The 13883-nt window shown below is 37.1% G+C and overlaps 1 non-coding gene across 1 annotated transcript; it reads left to right on the top strand.

The window, feature by feature from the left end:
* The first annotated feature begins 11763 nt into the window (after positions 1 to 11763).
* Positions 11764 to 11867, top strand: LOC118555406 (U6 spliceosomal RNA). The gene has a single exon (XR_004926973.1). It is a non-coding gene; the product is annotated as a U6 spliceosomal RNA (small nuclear RNA).
* The last annotated feature ends 2016 nt before the right edge of the window (positions 11868 to 13883 follow it).

Raw genomic sequence — 13883 nt, 5'->3', positions numbered from 1 at the left:
TCATAACAGATCCTGAAATGGTACAATTATCAACCCTCCTCCAACCCTTGTATGATATCCTATCATTCCAGACTAAAACCAGCCCTAGAGAATTATTATTCTCTCTCTGCCTTGCCCTGAGTCAAGCTCAGAATGAGAACTGGTCCAGGTATATGTTGGTCCTTCAGTGCCACCAAGACGAAAGCACCTTTATCACAAGGAATAATTCCTGGCCCTAATTGTCCTCAGGTTTTCTTTGCTTCCATTGCATTCCATTTTTATTAGTCAATCTAATTATTGAATGCCTACCATGTTCCCAACCCTGCACCAGACCCTTTCCTCGGCAAACATGAGCAGAGTAAGCCATAATCCCTGCTATGACAAGTTTAAAACCTAAATAAAGAAGAAAACAAGTAAACCAATAAATGCACCATCTTCAGTGAACTGTTATCCATTTACATGGTAGAGAATCAGATGAAATCTAGTGTTTAAAAATTTAGATTTTTTTTTTTTTTTTGAGGTATAGGCAGATGGTGTTTATTCCTAGTGATTGGGAGGGAGATTAAAGAAGACATCTGGGGTGCTACTGATGTTCTGTTTTCTGGTCTGGGTGTAGATTTTACAGCTGTGTTCAGTTTGTGAAAAAATCATGGAGTGCATCATTTGACACACTTACGGACATTTTTCTTTTATATGTTGTATGTTCAATAATTCTTTGTAAAAAATGTAGACTTCTTTTCCCTTTGCACAGCACAAACACTTAGATAGGTACACATATTCCTTAGTCTCAACAAATATTTTAAAAATTAAATTATAATTATAACTTAAATTTCTAAAAAATTAAAAACGAAAGTCTTAACTGTTCTTCACAACCATGAAAAAAATCCTTATTTTTGTAAATAAATTACTATGCCAAATCTTTAGTTATGCCTCTATTCATAATAATTTCATTCTATTCAAAGCCTCTAAGACTATTCCCATATATTCCAGAGATATTATATTACCATAGCTATCCTAAAGAGTACCTCCCACCAGGAAAGTCAACACACCAGTTGCTCGGAAACTTCTATTTGGATCTCTTATTTTTTGCACCTACCAACAGCTTACTTAATGATGCCTTGAGCAAACAAGTAATTGCATTCACTGTATCCTCTTGGTATTATACTGTATTAACATCTTTCATTTTTTTTCATGAAAATGTCATTTGTGTGTATGATTTACTTTTTAAAAATGCTCAATTTCCACTGCTGAATATAAAATGCATCCAACTCATGGAAAAAATATAGCACCAAGCAAAGCGGCCCCCTAAAATTGTTTTAAAATTAATTCCATAGATATCACATAATTTCCCCAATAAATACACTGCCAAACAACACATAGCAAATAGTGCTAAATTTACTCCTCTCTGCAGAGTTTAATCCTGTTGAAAACATACCCCCTTGAATTTTCCTTAGATTTCATGCTTCAAGATTCATCTTATCCCTTACTCCTCCTCAGCTCACATTCTAGGCTCCTCTCTATCCATGTTGACAAATAAGATTCTATAATATGCATTAATTTCTGGAAAGCACTTGTTTTTTCCTCAGTTTCAACCCCAGAACTCACTCTAGTCTGTACCTACCCTGTACATACTCTCTGCCGATGTAAACAGGAAATGCCAAGGTTTTCAGAGCATGACCCTTAGCTCTAGTTTCCAAAACCAAGTGACAACCAGAAATCCAGCCATTTCCCACTCAACATATCCAAAACCCACCTGTATTCTCTTGAAAGCTGCTTCTCTCCTTCTCCACCTCACGTCACCCTGCCCCCAAACAACCCTCTGGGTTTTCTATGTTGGTAAATGACAGTCCTTCTCTTGAATAACCTTCCAATATCCTTCTCACTCTACCTTTCTTTGCTGGAAAATTTCCTCTTCTCTGCTATCCTTATCCCATTCTTGACCCCCTCTAACCCTGTACCCCGCAGTCAAAATATATGTTGTGATGTGCTTTTTGTGTGTGTGTGTTCTTTACTCATTCATTCATTCACTTTTTTTGTGCAGCAAATATTTGCTGAGTACCTACCCTTGCTAGGCTTTGGATACTCAGAGATAAACAAGACGCATTCCTTTCTATGAAGAAACTGTCTCAAGGGGGAAGCCATGCAAGAATGGCTTTCTCACATGTATATTCGGTAGCAGAGAGCTTAAATGCTTTTGTGTGTCATATAAATGTTCTCCTCAATCTGGGCTCTGCAAACCTCTCCTGCTTCATTGACTGTATTCCCCAAGTGTGTGTCCTTCACTGCAGGCCCCAGAACTACATGTAGGTCTCCAATGAGCCTTGCCCTTGTGTGTCTGTGCCTTTGGGCCCTCAGGCTGAAATGTCCTTCTCCACCTAGGCAGTCCCGCAAACTGATTTGGGAACTATTTTCTGGCCTCCTCAGACAGTTGGCATCTGTCCTCTGTACTCAATAACATCTTGTGCAGATTTAACATTTATCACACTATTTACTAATTATTGATTTTCACTTTTGCCTTTCCTACTAGGTAGTGAGGTGCATGAGAGCAGTGATTGAATTTCCTGTGCCCTTCGGGTTGAATGAACAATAATCATATACTTGGGAATAAGAAAATGATTCAGAACACAGCCCAGGGAGTCAGACAGACATGGATATAAATCCCAGATCCACTCTACAATAACTATGTAACCTTGAGAAGTTACTTGTCTTCTCTGAGCCTCAGTTTCCTTATCTGTTAAAGGGAATAACAATGTTTGTTTTAAAGTGTTTGTGAGGATGCAACAAGATCATGCAAATAAAGTGCTAGCCATAGTGCCTGATCCATAGTAAATTCTCAATAGTTTTTAGCTATTTTTATTATTATGCCTGAAAAATGGTGGTGGCATATGGTGCCCTTTACGTTTTACAGTTGGGCAAGGTGGTAAAAAAAACAGAGGTTGGAAGGGGAAACGAAGTAACTTTTAAGAATTTACTTTGTATCTATCATGTCTTGGCTATGTTATCTCAGTGATTTTTCCGGCTACTTGGGGGAATGAAGGAATATTACTGACAATTTATAAATTCAAAAACTGAGTCTCAAAAAGCAGATGTCACTCCTTCGAGGGCATAGAGCTTCAGTTGTAAGACATGCTGTCTTAGTCAGCTCAGGCTGCCATAACAAAATGCCACAGACTGGATGGTTTAAACAATAAAAATTTATTTCCCACAGTTCTCGAGGCTGGGAAGTCCAAGGTCAAGGTGTAAGGAGACTTGGTACCTGGTAGGGGCCCTCTTCCTGACTTTCAGATGGCCACCTTCTTGCTGTGTCCTCACATGGCAGCAGGAGAAAGAAAAATCTCTCCCTCTTTGTATAAAGCCACTAATACTAGAGCCCCATTCTTATTATCTCATTTAACCCCAATTACCTCCTAAAAGCCCTATCTCAAAATAGTCACATTGAAGTTACAACTTCAGCCTATGAATTCGGAGGGACATAATTCAGTCCCTAACACTCATGTTCTTTTCACTGAATCTCATTCCATAAACAAAGATGAACCAACATGAACAGAGTTCATTACTGCAATCCGTAAAAGCAGAAGTTCTGAATCCAATTTACTCAAAAGCTTGAAGCTTTTTAGCCATGCTCCCTTTATTCCTTACCCTATTACTAGAGTTTCTTTTTTTTTAATTTTTAATTTTTATTTTTTTATTTTTTATTTTTTTTTAAGGTTTTATTTATTTGCGAGAGAGAGAATGAGAGACAGAGAGCATGAGAGAGAGGAGGGTCAGAGGGAGAAGCAGACTCCCTGCTGAGCAGGGAGCCCGATGTGGGACTCGATCCTGGGACTCCAGGTTCATGACCTGAGCCGAAGGCAGTCGCTTATCCAACTGAGCCACCCAGGCGCCCATAGAGTTTCTTGATCATCTAAAATACAAAATAACTGTTGCAAAGCAAACAGCTGTGTATGTCATGTGCTATCCATCCAAAAAGAGCATCTTTAAGAGACAAATAATTTAAGGCAGAAGACATTCTGGACCATGAGTTCGAAAATATGCAGCTGTTTGGGGTGCCTGGCTGGCTCAGTCGGTAGAGCGTGCAACTCTTTATCTCAGGGTCATGAGTTCAAACCCCTCATTGGGTATAAAGCTTACTTTAAAAAAATTAATAAAAAAAAAAAAACAAGAAAATATGTGGCTCTTCAACACAGTCACTGGGGGCAGGAGTGAGGGGTTGGGGGCGGGAAGGGGCTGTAGAAACAAAAAAAACAGGCTAGGATGCCTCTGGGATGATTGAGTGGGATGATTGTGAATTGCGTGGGATGTGCTCTGGTGGTCTGGTGCTGATAGAGTAGATAAGAGGTTTGGAGGGAGAGCTAAGTCAAAAGGAGTCCATGGAATATAACAGGAGTTATAAATCCTGTGGCTGCAAGAGATGCCTGCCCAGGCTGGACACCTGCTTTTCACCCAACACCTCACTGCTCTCCACTTCTTTGAAATACAACTCCTATGGCAAGGCATCTAAACCGCATTCACATTAAAACATAGAATGAGTAATATTGGATCACCCTTTGATATTGAGGGGAAAAGAAAAATTGCCAGATTGCCCAGGAAGGTATCCCTAAAGTAAGGATAAAAGAAGAGAATTTCCCTAGTCTTAGGAAGCCTCACTTGAATGGGTATACCAGCAGATTAAGGAGAACACGATGTATGGGTTGAAAGTCAAATGGCAATTGTTGCTTTTTAAAAAACAAAGCATATAGCTGTCTCGTTAATTTCTTTTCTTACAGTAGAAGAAGTAAAAGTGGTAAGACCTGAAGCCCAACACTCTGGTTCCCTCTACAGTCTCTACCACCTGTTTTTTGTAAGAGTAAGATTGTGGTAATCATTTCGCAATATACATAAATCAAACTATCATATATGCTTTAAAATTATACAGTGATATATGTCAATTATTTTCCAATAAAAGTGGAAAAAAGTAAAAGTAAATGGAAACACAATTCTCATCGATCACAGAGTGAGCAAATAAATTGTGCAATATGCACATAATGGAATATTATGTATTAGTGAGAACGAACTAACGAAACCTACACTGTGACAATATAGATTTTTCAAGACCTCACAAATGTTATGTTAACCTCAGAAACATAATTTTTATACTCTCCTAAACCTAATAAAAATGAGTACATATTGTGTGGTTCCATTTTTATAAAGTTCAAAATCAAACAAGACTGATCTGAGGGGTTAAGTCAGGAGGTTGGGCTCCTATGGGGAGGGACTGGGGCTGAAAGGGGGTGGGGTTTGAGGTTCTGCTTCTTAATCTGCCTGCTGATCATGTGGTGTGTTTGCTTAAGGACAATTCATTAAGCTGTACACTTATGATCTGTGCACCACTCTATATGTTATATGTCAACAAAAAGTTCTAAGATTTAAAAACACCACTTCTGGGTATATACCTAAAAGAGTTAAAAGCAGGAATTCAAATAGATATTTGTATACCCATGTTCATAGCAGCATTATTCACAATAACCTAACAATTGAAACAACCCAGATGTCCTGTGACAGATGAATGGATAAACAAATGTGGTATATCAATACAATGGAATATTATTCAGCCTTAAAAAGGAATGACATTCTGATACAGCTACCCCATGGAAGAAACTTGGAAACATTATGCGAAGTAAAATAAATCAGGCCCAAAGGGACAAATATTGTATGTTTCTACTTACAAAATGTTTTAGTTTGGGCTTCTATAATAAAATACCATACACTTGGTGGCTTATAAATAACAAATACTCATTTCTCATAGTTCTGGAGGTGAGGAAGTCCAGTTCAAGGCACTGGAAGTTTCTGTGTCTGGTGTAAGAGCCAGCTTTCTGGTTCAAGGAGAGTCATCTTCTTCCTGTGTCTTCACATGGTAGAAGGGACAAGGTAGCTTTCTGGAGTCTCTTTTGTAAGGGTACTAATCCAATTCATGACGGCAAAGCCTACCAAAGGCCCACCTCCTAATACTATCACTTTGGGAATTAGTATTTCAACATATGAATTTGGGAGGGAAAAAAATATTCAGTCTATGGTATACGAGGTACCTAGAGTGGTCAAATTCATAGAGACTAAAAATAGAATAGTATTCATTAGGGGCTGAGGGGAGAAAGAAATGGGAATTATTATTTAGTGGGTATAGAGTTTCGGTTTGGGATGATGAAAAAGTCCTGGAGATGGATAATGGTGATGGTTGCACAATAATGTGAATATATTTAATTATTAATGACACTGAATTGTACATCTAAAAAATGATTAAGATGGTAAGTTTTACATGTATTTTACCATAATAAAAAAATCAAAAATGAAAATAAAAATGGAGGCACATGCCTTCCTCTTCTCTCTCAATGGGAACTTGCCTGCCTGTCTACAGGATCCTCCAGACAAATTCTCCCATATTTCCTCCAGGTTGTTTCTTTTCAAGGCCACCACAGCTTCCATGCTCAGGATCCATCTCTGGGATTTCCTTCTGTCATCAGCCATCTTCTTTACCTCAAGGCTACATGTCAATATTTCCATGGAATGGATCTATTTCAACTTCAGGAGTAGAAGAGAATATCTTTAGAAGAATCTACTTGTTTAATATGATCAGGAGAGTTAAGTTATTGACCACCATACACGAATATCTTGTATGTGTTACATCATTCCCACCCCAATATTCTAAAATATACTTCTTGCAGTGAAAACCCTGGAAATAATTTATTGTTCCTCTGAGTAGAATACAATCCATTGACCAATACTTTAAACTTTATACCTCACCTATTTGTAAACAGACCTAAGACTAAAATTAAATGGCCAAATTCACAAAAGAATAATCTGGAAACGATAGAATACTTTGTCATTTTATTTTCAAATAATACCAAAACACCTATTCCACTGAGTTAACTATTCATTTATTTTTGTCTATATAATATCAAAAAAGTTTGACCAAATTTTTCACTGAATTTATTAATATTTTCACTGAATTTCCAGATGTTTTGCTTTCATATATTGGTGTCACTATATATCTTTATTTTCCCCTTACACTATGATTCCTATGTATAGTTTATTGTTGGGGGATAGCTGCAGGGCAGGACAGATATTAAAACTATAGAGGATCTCATAAGATGTGAAGCTGAATATCTTTTTTTTAGATTAGGTAACCTTTTTATAGCTGTGAGGGAAAACATGGATAGTACTCCTGTGTGTGTGTGTGTGTGTGTGTGTGTGTGTGTGGTACATTGACAAAGAATTCTTTTATATTGAGAATGAGCAAAACCTTATGCCAACCATTGCAAGAAAACTCTAGAAGTTTGGGGGTTTTTTAATTTATAGGTCTGCAAGGGATTTTCATTTATACACATATAACCCAATTCATATATAACCTCAGAGGAATTAGTACAGAATACTGGTTAAGAAGGCAGAGTTTTTTACAGGGTCGTGAGATCTAGCCCTGAGTTGGGCTCAGTGCGGAGTCTGCTTGAGACTTTCTCTCCCTCTCCCTCTGCACCCCCAGCCCCCCGTGTGGACTCTCGCTCTTTCTAAAATAAATAAATAAATCTTAAAAAAAAAAAAAAAGACGAAGGCAGAGTTTTACTCTCAGCTCTGACATTTCCAGCCTTTCTCAGTGTTCTCATCTGTATTAAGTGATAAAAATTACAACTTCCTTATGGAATGTTGAATGAAAAAGGACTCAACACAGTGACATGCTCAATTAATGTTAGTGTTCGTGTTGAGAACCAGGAAACTTGTCATTTTTAATTATGAAATAACATCTACATCATCGACTTTGGGTCATTGTCTTTAATTTAAATAAGCAATCCACTTTTCAGCTTAGTTGTTGTTTCAAAGGAGCAAATTTCCTAAGCAGACTGTAGCCTGTTCCAGAGAAGAGCAAGGAGGAGACAGTGGTCAGGGCAGACCAAGGAAAGGAAGCCATGGCATTAGCAGGGACTGTAGTCAGAGAGGGAGGCAGATAGTAGAGCCAACAATTTTGTTTTGTTCACAAATTAGGCAGCAAAACAAGGTATTTGGAAAAGCATGAATCTGGGAGCATTTCGCTATTATTACACTACACTATCCTACTATTTCATCCCTTTTGGAATGATGAAATTTTTCTATTTTAATTCTGACGATTCAATAATTCACCACTTGAATTAGTTCATAGTAAACCATGCATACCTCTTTTTCTTGGCTGTTGCAGGTGGTTTATTGTTCAACTACCACCATTTTGGGCTTAAAAAGAAAGTTTTTAGTTTTTAATAAAAAAAAAGTTTTGTCTCTTAACCTAAAGCAAATTCATGCCATCCAGTTGGACCATAAGAAGATACAACTAAGAACTAAAAACTAAAAACTTTTTTTAAGCCCAAAATGGTGGTGGTGGTGGTAGTAAAAAGAAGGGGCACATGCACCCCAATGTTCATAGCAGCAATGTCCACAATAGCCAAACTGTGGAAGGAACCAAGATGCCCTTCAACAGACGAATGGATAATCCATATATACAACGGAATATTACTTAACCATCAGAAAAGATGAATACCCTCCATTTGCATTGACGGGGTGGAACTGGAGGGCATTATGCTGAGTGAAATAAGTCAAGCAGAGAAAGTCAATTATCATATGGTTTCACTCATATGTGGAACATAAGGAATAGCATGGAGGACCACAGGGGAAGGGAGGGAAAACTGAATGGGAAGAAACCAGAGAAAAAGACAAACCATGAGAGAAGAGACTCTGGACTCCTGGAAACAAACTGAGAACTATAGAAGGGAGGAGCTGGGGGGATGGGGTAAGCGGGTGATGGGTATTAAGGTGGGCACATGTTGGAATGAGCACTGGGTGTTATACTCAACTAATGAATTGTTGAACACTACAACAAAAACTTATGGTGGTACCATACGTTGGTTAACTGAACATAATGAAAAATAAATTTTAAAAAGAAAGAGAGAGAGACAAAACATTTTTTCCCAAGAGAAATCCCTACATTCCAGGTTCCTGAGTGACACGTAGACTCCAGGTCCTTGGTTTAGGGCCTGTAAAATCTCTGAACTTTTGCAGAAGCAATTGTTTTTTTTTTTTTTTCTTTTTAAAGATTTTATTTATTTATTTGAGAGAGAGAATGAGATAGAGAGAGCATGAGAAGGGGGAGGGTCAGAGGGAGACGCAGACTCCCCGCCGAGCAGGGAGCCCGATGCGGGACTCGATCCAGGGACTCCAGGATCATGACCTGAGCCGAAGGCAGTGGCCCAACCAACTGAGCCACCCAGGCGCCCCATTTTTTTTTTTCTTTTCTTTTTTTTTTTTTTTAATATCTCTGGTTACTTGACTCTTTGCCCCTCCTATTTCCTAGAACAAAGAACTCTGGGATTCATAGGCAAACATATCCTTCTGTCCAGCTCTCAGATTTTAAGTCCTATATTCTACGGAGCAAAATGAAATTGTTCTAAAGTAAATCAAAACTAGCTTGTCAGAATCTTGCTTTCTGTATTTCTGATGGTCTTCGGACTAATAAGCAACATGTAGATGGCATTTCTCAGGGTCCCAAAGCATATTAAAACTTTCTTTTCATGGAAGAACTAGATCTTCACCTGAACTTTATCACCTGCCCAAGGACTTCAAGAGCTTCAGAATATATACCCATTGGAAACTCATGTGTTATATTCATATTGTTTTCATACTGGAGTTTTTTTTTCAAATAGTGCAAAATAATAAAGAATTTGTTTTAAATAAACATTCAACCTTTCATCTCTATATCTCCATCATGGGTGGATACAGTATCTTAGGGAGTTTAGACAGTTTCCTTGACTTAGTTATAGCCCTAATAATCAGAAACTGAAATTTTATAAAAAAAATAACTCTCCTTTTTTTTGGTCTATTTTGCTTCTTGAGTTAATCTTTTTATAATTCATAAAAGTAGCAAATTCTTGTAAATATTTCAGATATTACAGTTCTATATGAAGTTAAAGGTGTCCCTAATCTGAGAAGTAACTATTTGTAATTATCTGGTATCATTATAGATCTTTTCCTACACACATACTCAATCAGAATATCAGTGTATATTTGCTACAACTCTGTTTGTCTTCCCTATTTTTCCTTCTTCCATCCTGTATCCCACTCTTATCCTCATCCCCCTAATTGAATCAGTTATGCAAATTTATATTTCTTTTCCTCAGGATTTTTTTTCTTTTTAAGGATAAAAGCAAAAATGGCTCCAAGTCAGTTTCCTGTAGTCTTTTATGCTAATTTAAAGTCGTATAAGAGGTTATCTAGGTATGTTTGAAGAAACCAGAAGGAGAAGGGGGGGAATCTTTGAGGTGTATTAGAGCAGGGAGCATAATTTAATAAATAAAGGATGGCAGTCTAGGAATATGTGAAAGACTCCTGCTGTCCGGGCTCACCATCATAGCACCCAGACTTCCCAGGACGACTGCATGAGTTCTCCTAAGAGCACAGTGTCCCCTAACAAGTGTCCCTACCTGAATAAGGATTTCTCTGCCCTACATGGACAAGAAGAGCAGGAAGACACCAGATTTCAAATGCTTATCCCTCCCCTGGAAAATAAATGATCAGTGTTGACAATGACGGACTGGAGATTAGCCCTTCCTCCCACATGCGGGACAGTAACTAGTGAAAGGAGAACAGGACCCAACGCAGCTGCAACTGAATTGTCCATAAGACAGGGAGGATGGGGTCTAGAACTGACTTAATTACATACAACAATAATAAATAACTGGATACTTCTTATATATCTGAGATGTCAGCTGGGATAGTCTTCAAATACGTAGAATTGAGGGATGGGCTTCATTTCATTACACTTGTTTTTGATAACAAAACTGGGACCATACTATGCCTTTTTTCTATAAATTGGCTTTGCAGACAATAATTACAGAGATCTTTCCATGACTGTATATTCTGTTTCATATTCATCTATTTCGCCAGAATAGACAGTTCAGAGGTTAAAAAAAAAAAATTTGACAGATTTGATGAAAGGAAGATAAAGTAGTTCTTTTACTGCTTCTAGTTTATTTTATCTTACTGGTTTGATTTTTCACATTTAAAATTTTAATGCATCTGGAGTTGTATTATGGTTCAAGTTCGGGATCTATTGTGGATATAAGTGGATAGTCACTTGTTTCCACACTTTTTCCCCTGGTGCTTAGCAATGCCACCTTTGTCCTATAGGAGACTTCCTCATCTTTGAATGCTTGCTTCTAAGTTCTCTATTCTGTTGTTCTAGTCTATTAGCGGCAAATTGCTCCGCTTGAATTATTATATGCTTTATGATACGTCTAGATAACTAGTAAAACAAAACTTCACCTAAGATTTTTCTACCAGATTGCCTTATTTGTAATTACCTAAATATTGTCTATATCCATGTTTATATTCTCCCTTTCTTATTCTTAGTATTAACTATTTTCTTTCTTTTTTCCTTGATGAGACTTGCCAGAAAACTTTCCACTGTTTGGTTTTGCTTCTGGTTTTGACTGTTTTTCTTTTTTGTCTCTTAGGTTAGCAGTTTTCAATTTTATTTAAAAAGTCTATTTTTTGTTAGTTTTTCCCTGTTTTTTCCTCTTTCATTAATTTTTCCTTTAAAAATTCTTTCAAAAATTCTTTGTTTCTCAAGGGAAATTTAAATAACATCAAATCAAATTATAAATGACATAAAACCAACTTACAAATGTTAACATGATTTCCCCTTTCATAATGTACACATATATCAAATCATCACATTGTACGCTCTAAAAGCTTACAATTTTCTCAATTGTACTTCAGTAAATAATAATAGTGCTCACTTTGGCGGGACATTTAGCAAAATTAGAATGATACAGAGACGATTAGCATGGGCCCTGAACAAGGATGACAGGCAAATTCATGATGCATTCAATATTCTTCTTCAATAACATAAATACACAAATAAATAATAACAATGATAACGAAATGAAAGCATTAAAAAGTAAACACGATTCTAAAACATTAATAAAGAAAATACCAGATGCCTAGGGGGCTCAGTTGTTTAAGCATCTGCCTTCAGCTCAGGTCATGATCCCAGGGTCCTGGGATCGAGCCCTGCATAGAGCTCCCTGCTCCCTGGGGAGTTTTCCCTCTCCTAGTCCCCCTGCTTGTGATCTCACTCTCTCTCATTCTGTCAAATATATAAATAAACTTTAAAAAAAAAAGAAAAGAAAAGAAAACACCTCATGTCAAGAGTAAACTTTTTTTTTAATTCTCTTAGTAGGTAAGTGGGCTTTACCAATTGAATTATGCTAGCAAGCAGGTCCGCAATGAGCCACGAGAAGAATAGAGTGGCCTTCTATTGTATAATTTGAAGATCAACAAAAATAATCCTTCCGCAAATATCTCCTCTGCTACTTAAACTTGGCATTGCATTCCATTCCTATGCAAATTAACATCCAACTATAAGGCTCTTGGTTCCTGGAGACCCATGAGGGCTGCTCCTCTCAGCAATGGCCCTCAAACTTCAGCATTCCATAACAATGACTGAGAAAGCTGATTCAAAAGGCAGATTGGGAGGGTTTAATATGGGGCCCAAGAATCTCGCATTTAAATAACTATTTCAATTGATTAAGATGGCAATCATCCTAGAACCACTTTTTGAAAAATACTGCTGTAGAAGATGAATAGTTATCCATTCATTTGCCTGGAAATCATCCCAGCGCTGTTAGCCCCTTTCTACTGGTGGATAATATAAGACAAAGGGCAGGAAAATCTAAGAGAGAGAAGGCATTAGAGTGATGACACCTAACCCAAAGCAGTTTTGAAGGTGCCAGACCAAGAAAGGATACAAGTTATTTGAGTTTTGGACAGCATTGTCCAATAGAATTCCCTGCAATAATGGAAAAATATTTATATGCACATGCTCCAATACAGTAGCCACATGTCACATGGCTTTTGAGCATGTGAAATATGGCCAGTCCAGCTGGGTAACTGAATTTCAAATTTCAAATTTTATTTAATTTTAATGAATTTTCATTTAAATGTATATAGTTACATGTGAGAGTGGCCATCCTACCCAACAGCACAGGACTAGAGGTTTGTCTAAGGCTGGGACAGGGATTTAGTGAAAAGAAAGTTGGTACTAAATCAAACTATTTCTAATTTACAATTTTGCCAAAGGTCAGCTTGATTATTTAGGATCACACTATCTAATCTTGATATCATGCTACCAGGGAAGTCGTAAAATTGGTAAAATGTATTTAACTAATAGTTCCTCTATCATTCTGCCAGTCAAATAAATTGCTTTCAATACAGAAACCATTGAAGTGTATTTTCAAGAAATCCTAGTGACAGTTTGGTAAATGATAGGCAGAAGAAAAAATATTAGTGGTAAATATCCTTAGTAGATTCTTCAAAGTCTGTCAAGCTAAATTTTCAGTGGTCATTGAAAAATTTATTTTGAGTTTAGAAAATTTCAAAAGATCTTTGAGTGAGGAAACTTTATTTGTAATGGTGTTAACACTTATAGAACACTGACCAGATGAAAAGGAGTGCGTGAAGTGCTCTACACACACATTATTTGACTTAACCCAGATGGCACCAACACATTCTATTAGTCGCATATTGAGATGAAAGAATCAAAAAATCAGAGAAGTTAAGTAACCCGCCCAAATTGGCACAGCCAGTCAAATTGAAACAAGGTCGGAAACAAAATCTGTTTGCCTCCGGATCACTATGCTAAGCTGCCTCTTTTTATTTAATCTTGGAATAGGGGATTTGACCAAAAACTTTCCTCAGACGTTTAGTATTTTTAAAAATCAGTTCTACTGTTTGATGACTAAAATAATAAATTTGAAATGCTAATAAATTGTTCTAATACTACTACTCTTTCTAGGGAAGGTGACTTCTATGATGAGCAGGTCCTTCAACTCTAATGAGCACCTTAGTAAGTT

The sequence above is a fragment of the Halichoerus grypus genome, chromosome 5, assembly GCF_964656455.1.
Source record: "Halichoerus grypus chromosome 5, mHalGry1.hap1.1, whole genome shotgun sequence".
Taxonomy (NCBI): Eukaryota; Metazoa; Chordata; class Mammalia; order Carnivora; family Phocidae; genus Halichoerus; species Halichoerus grypus.
Note: the sequence above shows the minus strand (reverse complement) of the source record. Positions and strands in the feature narration are given on the sequence as shown.